A 7568-nucleotide genomic window follows, 5' to 3' on the forward strand; every position below is an offset into this window, starting at 1 on the left:
TCTGGAGACTAAGGTGCATCTGATACAGGCCATGGTCTTTGTAATCACTTGTTATGCATCAGAGAGTTGGACAATGACTAAGGAGGATAGAAGGAGAATTATTGCCTTTGAGCTGTGGTGCTGGAGAAGAGTATTGAGGGTACCATGGACTGCTAGGAAAACAAACAGATTCATCCTCGAGAGGGTTAAACCAGACAGCTCCTTGGAGGAAAGGATTATGAGGCTCTGTCTAACATACTTTGGACATGTTGTAAGGAGAGACTGGTCCTTGAAGAAGGACATCATGCTTGGTAGGGTGGAGGGACAGCGCAGGAGGGGAAGGCCCTCTATGAGGTCGATTGATTAAGTGACTGTGGTATTCGGGATGGGAGTGTCCAACACAGTGCGATTGGCACAGAACAGAGCAGAGTTTAGGGCTGTTGTACATAGGGTCGCTATTAGTCGCAAGTGACTTGATGGCACATAGCAACAACAACAACAACAGTTCCAACTTCTTCACTTATCAGGAAATCTTCACAAATTCTAAAACTCTATGTCCTCATCTTTCAAATGACTATGGTATCTCTTCATGGATCAAGTGAGATAATGTGCATAAAAGCGTTTTGATATTGTAAAGCTCAATAAAAATAAAACATTAGTAAGGATGAATGTGTGTTGGGCACAGCACTACCAATTAGAACGTTATAATCCTCTTTGCAAGGTCCCTAGGTGGCAAATATAATTTACATGTTACTGCCAATCTAAAAGTTGGCAGCCAAGCCCACTCAATACCACTAAGGAAAAGGTTTGGTGTTCTGTTTCCTGTGACTTGTGTCAATTCTGATCCATAATGAGCTGTACTAGTGTTATGGTTACAAAAGGTTTCCTTGACTATAATCTTCGTGGAAGCCGATTATCAGGTCTTTCTCTTGCAAAGCCACTGGGTGAGTTTGAGTTGAATCATCCATCTTTCAGTTAACCACTGAGTGCAGAAGCATTGCATTACGCCTTAAGGCTTTTCTCATTAAGTGTATAGCCAAGAAAATGCTATGGAGAAGTTCTACTTTTTAACACATGAGGCCCAAAAATTTACTTCAGTGACAACTGACAGCAATGCCTTATCTCTAAAACTCACATTTTCAATTCGCTTTTGAAAGCAATGTATGAGGTTAGACTGTGTCAGTATGTGTCCACAAGTGTTATTGTGCCTCCTTTTACAACTTGGGATAAACAAATGCCAGGATGACCACCAACAATACAGAGTTACTGTCTTCATTGTCATAGTTAATGGCACCAAAGACGAGGTGTTTACCAAGATCTTCTCAGTTTGGCTCAACATCAGGACTGGCATGTATGCGGAGCAAGCTTAAGCCAACATATGTTGCTCTTCTTTGTTTCCAACTTTTGCATTCCATCTTCCAATTACTATTGTTATAACATCTAGTCAGAAAGTGACCATAGCTGGCTCATCAGTGGGTTTCTAGAGGCAATTAATCACACAGAGGAGATTTCCCATCCTCCTGTGGATCACCTGATGACCTCGAATCACCATATCTTTGGGATTGCAGTACAGCTTCTAGTACTTCTTAACCATCTGTTTGAACAATTTCAGCCTGCAAAAGTTTGTAGAAATCTTGCATTTCTTAAGCTTTTGTTTTCATAGTTGTTTTATTTGTTTGAATAGTAACTGTATTAACAGGACATCCTTGTAGCCGTATGGATAGTATTCAATTACAGCATTGTACTTTAGGATACGTCTTGAAACGCTCTTTGTGCTCTTCAATTTATCATTACTGGCATAGCACATCATGTGGTTGATTTAAAATGGCTAATACCAGTCCATCTTAGCTTATCAGTGACTAGTGAGGAGGAGGATTCCAATCTTTATGTGCTCTAGTTCATGTTTGAAGACTTCTAATTTTCTTAGACTCATACTTAACAAATTCCATGTTTCAATTAATAATGGATATTTGACAAAATCCAAACACGAGGTTTGAATTATTTCTTCTTTAAGTTTTAAACAAATTCTTCCATGAGAATAGTGTGCTAATAATTTTCCCAAACTCAGAGCCAGTGTCAGGTGGTTCACTCTACCGGCTGCTCTTCAGGAATAAGATTGGCAATCTCCTCCCGTATGATTCACAGTCCCTAAGAATCCCCTGGAAGGTCAGTTATGGGTTGGTTCTAACTTGCTGGTAATGAGTAAGTTATGAAATACTTGGATATAGTCTACTGATCATATCCTGGGGTGGGAGGAACAACTTCAAGAGGAAAAGATCTGTTTTTCACTGAGTCACTAAATGTCAGAGTCAACTTGATGATACCTAAGAACAACACAACAAAGTTTGCGTCCCGCAAAGGGCATCAAGTCCACCAATCTTGAGTGTGTTGCCATATGTCCACATAAAATTGTCTTGCTAACCCAAAGGGGACACTTCTCTATCAGTTCAAATTTACCAGCAGCAACTCAGGAGAGAAATAAACAATCTCTTCCTGTGAGAGTTACAGTCTCTGACATCCTCTGGTCGGTCAGCTATGAGTTTTTTCTTAAACGATGGCGATGAGTGAGTTTTGTACAGTGAGTACCCACCATCTGGATCAAGGCATAGAACAAAACCAAAAAGTGAGGAGTTGGGAGGAGTAATTTTTGAATATTATTATGTTTGAGTCAATTCTAACTCATAGCATCCCCTGTGCTTCATAATAAAGTTGTGCCAAAGTTTTCAAGAGTCAAGATCTTTCAGAATTAGATCATCAGAGCTTTCCTTTGGGACACTTCTGGTAACTCCTGCTACTTTAATGACCATATTTCTTATTTCTCTGTATTTTAAATTATGAATGAAGTTGTCATTGCATTTTATTTGTTACTATGGACATCATAATATGATCATCTCTTTTTCAGTTGCTTTGTTGTTGTTATGTGCCTTTAAGTTTCCTGTGACTCATAAAGACCCAACGGACAACAATCCTAAACCTTGCTCTATCCTGTGCCAATCTTACTGTCTCTGACACACACTGACTCAATCAATCTCATAGAGGGTCTTCCTCTCTTGCACTGCCCCTCCACCCTCCCAAGCATGACATCCCTCTTCAAGAACTGGTCCTACCTTACAACATGTCCTAAGTATGTCAGATGAAGCTTCAGAATCCTTCTCTCCAAGAAGCAGCCTAGTCTCACCCTCTCTAGGATGAACCTGTTTGTTCTCCTAGCAGTCCATGGTATATTCAATACTCTGCTCCAGCACCACAACTTAAAGGCATCAATTCTCTTTTTATCATCCCTAGTCCGATGCATAGCAAGCAATTGCAAAGACTATGGCCTGGATCAAGCACACGTTAGTCCCCAGACTGACATCATTGCTCTTCAGTACTTTGGAGAGGTCTCTGACAGCAGACTTTCCCAATATGATTTGTCTTTTAATTTCCTGGCTGCTGGTACCAACACTTGATTGTGGAGCCAAGCAAACTAAAGCTATTAACAATCTCAATCTTTTCATCATCTATAAAATTATTTCTTTTTAAATATTCAGGCATTGTTTCAACCCTAAAATGAGCTTTATTTGGTCATAAGGCATCGTATTGCTTTTATTGCTATATTCTATTTCCTACTCTTGTGCTTATGACTTGCTAAGTTCAGGAGAAATAAAGTAATATTCTCTTTTCTTATAATGCTTTTATCAAGTTTTGGTATTAAAACTATGCTGACATCATATTATATGGAGAAATATTCCTCTTTCTTCTCTATAAATGTTGTGTAAACACAATATTATTTCCTCCTTAATTTTGTAGCAGATCCAAGGGAGCCATTGAGGCCTGATGACTTTGTGGAAAGAATTTTTATTCTGGATTCAAATTCTTTGACAGGCCTATTCAGATCTTCTCTTTTCTGTCAATTATGAGTTTTCTTTTTAAAGAATTTCTCCATTTTATCTAAGCCATTAAATTCATTTGTATAAAAGTATTCTTAATAGTCCCTTTATCATTTCATTGCCCATAGACTCATACTCAGAAGTAGATCAGAATGAAGTTTTTTTATATCTTGTGGAGTAGGGGACAGAAATGTTAGAAAAAGGAAAGATGGTAGAAAAAGAAAGGATAGAGAGAAGAAAAGGACAGAAAGAGAGAAAATGAATGGAAAACAAAGCACAAATGCAGAGAAACGGTTTACAGGAGGTCAATATTTTTTTTTAATCTTTCTGTCCCACCTGGGTCGGTAATAACCACCACCCTTTCAGCTAGTGAGCAAGCATTTAGTCATTTGTAACACCAGGGCGCTAATTAAATGCTAAAAAGTTTAGCAACATTCTTTTCCATTAATTTTGTGTTTTGGATTTTGTTGTTGTTATTGTTATTGTTGTTGTTGGGTTTGTTTTGGTTTAGTTTGTTTTAGATTTTAATGAAAGTTTATGAAGAACTTGGATTTCCATTCATTCATTGCTACACATTTTCCTCCCTGTTCCCCTCCCCTACTCCAGCTTGCTTTTTCCTTTGGGAATAAAGTTCTTTCATTGTTATACATTCCCCCCCTCCCAGACCACTTTACTATGTAACTCTTATTCTGGAGTCTTGTCATACCAATAATACCTAATCATATATTCTTTTTATACAGTTCTCGCCCACATCTGTTTCAATGCCATGTACATTACTTATCCCCTCTTTTCTTAGTTTCCTCCCATCCCCATATCAGTCCTGTTCTATAACAGTGATATTATGCAGTATTTGGCTTTCTGTGACTGAGATAGTTCACTCAGCATAACGTCCTCAATGGTCACCCATTTTTTGTAATATTTCATAAGTTCTTTGTTTTTCAGTGCTGCATAATATTCTATTGTGTAAATATACCACAACTTCTCTATCCTTTCGTTTGTTGATGGACACTTGGATTGTTTCCAACTCTTTACTATTGTGAACAATGCTTCAATAAATATAGGTGTGGAAGGAGGCCAATTGACTGAGAGGAACTGTGAGTTGTTAGGCACAGTTTACCTGGTTGTTGTAACATATCATCAAATTGGAATCAACTCACAGCTGGTGCAGGGGATTTTCCGAGGTAGTACAATGAATAGGAGGAGATTGTCTATTATTTCTCTGTGAAGCAACTGATGAACTCATTTTGGCAATGCCAAAGTGTTTGCCCTCTGGTTGACAACACAGGTCCTTACCAATAAGCCACCAGAGCTCCTTGATATTTCGTGTTATTTATATTCATGAGCTTTAGCTTTTCCCAGAGAGGGTCTAGAGGAAAAATCTTCAATCCTTTAATACTATGAAAATATGGAATGACAAAGCTTCTTGACCTGGAGAGACTACAATGAAGCTCTGTGTCTGATAGAACTTCAATTTTGTCACATTCCTGACCTTCATCTCACAGAAGAGCAACCTGACCCTCAGTAACATTAATGACTTGCTAAAAATCACACAATGAATGAATGAATGATGACTAAGTGGTTCGTCTAAAAATATCTAGGTCCTCTTGCAACAACCAAGGTGCTCCTTAGAAGCAAGGAGGATGAAATAGCATTTCACATACTTCAGGCACATTGTTAGGAGGGACCAGTTCTTAAAAGGCATCCTGCTGGGAAAGGTCAGAGAAAGAGAAGAAGACCCTTAATGAGGTGGATTGACATGGTGACCTCACCAGTGGGCCTAAGAGTAGCGGAGACCGTGAAGATGAGGCAGGAGGGCAAGATTTAGATCTGCCATCCACAGGGTCTCTATGAGTTAAAGTCAACTCTAACAACACCTAGCAATAGGAACAACTTCCAACAATTTGATTATCCAATCATGATATGCTTGATCGAGACCATTGCTTGTTTCAAATCACGTATCATTCAAAACCATGCCTTACTCCTCCATTTCCTATAATCATGGTATAAGACAAAAACACTCAGAATCCAGGCACCAGATGACTTTTCTTAGATCTCTGTCTGATAAATTTTTCTCACAATGGATGTGTAAAGCACCTCATTATGTTTTAAATGGGACTAAATTGTTGTAAAATAGCTTGAATACACTGGGCATGAGCTGTTCTAAGTGGTCTAAGAATTCATACATTTGTTCAAAAATATCAGTAAATACCTATTACTTGCCAGGTACGTTTCTAGGGACTAAGGGCTAAAAATAGTAAAAATAAACCTTCCTGTTCTCATGACCTTAAATCCTAGTAGAAGATACTCATTTTTTATTTATTTTTTTTTTTGTTGTCAAATTGGAACTGACTCATAGCTGATCTTGAAGCAGGATTTCAGAGGCTGTAAATTACATGGAAGGAGACTGCCTATCTTTCTGTCATACTCAAGCAGTAGAATAAACAAAATCTTGATACATCCTACAGTATATACAGAGCTGGAAGACACGATGTTGATTGAAATAAGTCAGTGACAAAAGCACACATATTTATGACCTCACTTATATAAGAGGACTAGAAAAGGAAGTGCGAAGAGGCAAAAGCTTATTACTGGAAGATGGAGGTTACTTGAGATTAAAAATTGACATTGGTTAAGGTGATAATTGCACAGCAGATTACTATCACCGATGTCAGTAAATTGCATAGCTGTAAAGAGTTGAACTACCGAATGTTGTGTAATGGATATATTTTCAATAATAATTGTTGTTGTGTCAAGTCAGAATGAACCCACAGCTGACCTTCCAGCAGGTTTTCAGACGCAGTTACTCACAGAGCAGGAGATTTGCCCATCTGGGACAAAGTACTTGGTAATGACATACCAGATAAGGGACTTATATCCAGAATTTATAAAATACTTGAGCACCACAACAAGATAAAGGTAAATAATCCGATAGAAAAATGGGCATAGGATATGAACAGACACTTCACCAAAGACGACATTCAGATGGCTAAATTTAAGAAATTCCTTAGAGTATTTGTAGACTGTGATCATTCTTCTCATTACTACAGTCTCTAAAACTAGGCTCTGACAGGAAGAAACTGACTTTCAAAATCTATTTGAAGCTAAGCCCTTTCCACCAACTCCTTCAAATTCATAGTGATGATTAATATAATGTATCAACCTGGATAGGCTAAGATTTTTAGACATTTAACAGATGCTATGCAACAGCCTTCTATTTGTGATTTGATGGGAGCAGCCAATCAGTTGAAAGTAGCCTTTGCTTAGAGCTGTGGTTGGCCTCTGGTATGTAGGTACTAGCAAAGCACTCTCCTGCTCCTACTTTATTTCCTTTATTCTCACGTTCTCTTTCTCATTCCCTCTCTCTCTCTCTCTGATCATTTTGGCCATCACTGAACATTCTTACTAAAAATTCTATAGGAGAATCTTAATAAAAAAGGAGAAAACACAAAATAGAATGTCAAATCATCCTGAATTTCAGGCTTTCTGGAGTCAAAGTCAGTTTCTCTTTCTTTTCTCATTGCGTGATCTTTAGTTCATGAATGAAAGCTAACAGAACTCTTCAGCCTGCAGTTTTCCCAGCCTGTAATCTTGTGTGCCAGCATAGGCACGCTATTTCAGAAGTGCATGCCGCTCCCACTTCCAAACTTGCTTTGATCAGGGAGCTCAACCAAACAGTGTCCACCATGGGTAACCATTATCGCATTTGGCACGGTATCTAAC

This window comes from Elephantulus edwardii, unplaced genomic scaffold (assembly GCF_000299155.1).
Source record: "Elephantulus edwardii isolate Elephantulus edwardi_28Jun2011 unplaced genomic scaffold, EleEdw1.0 scaffold00079, whole genome shotgun sequence".
Taxonomy (NCBI): Eukaryota; Metazoa; Chordata; class Mammalia; order Macroscelidea; family Macroscelididae; genus Elephantulus; species Elephantulus edwardii.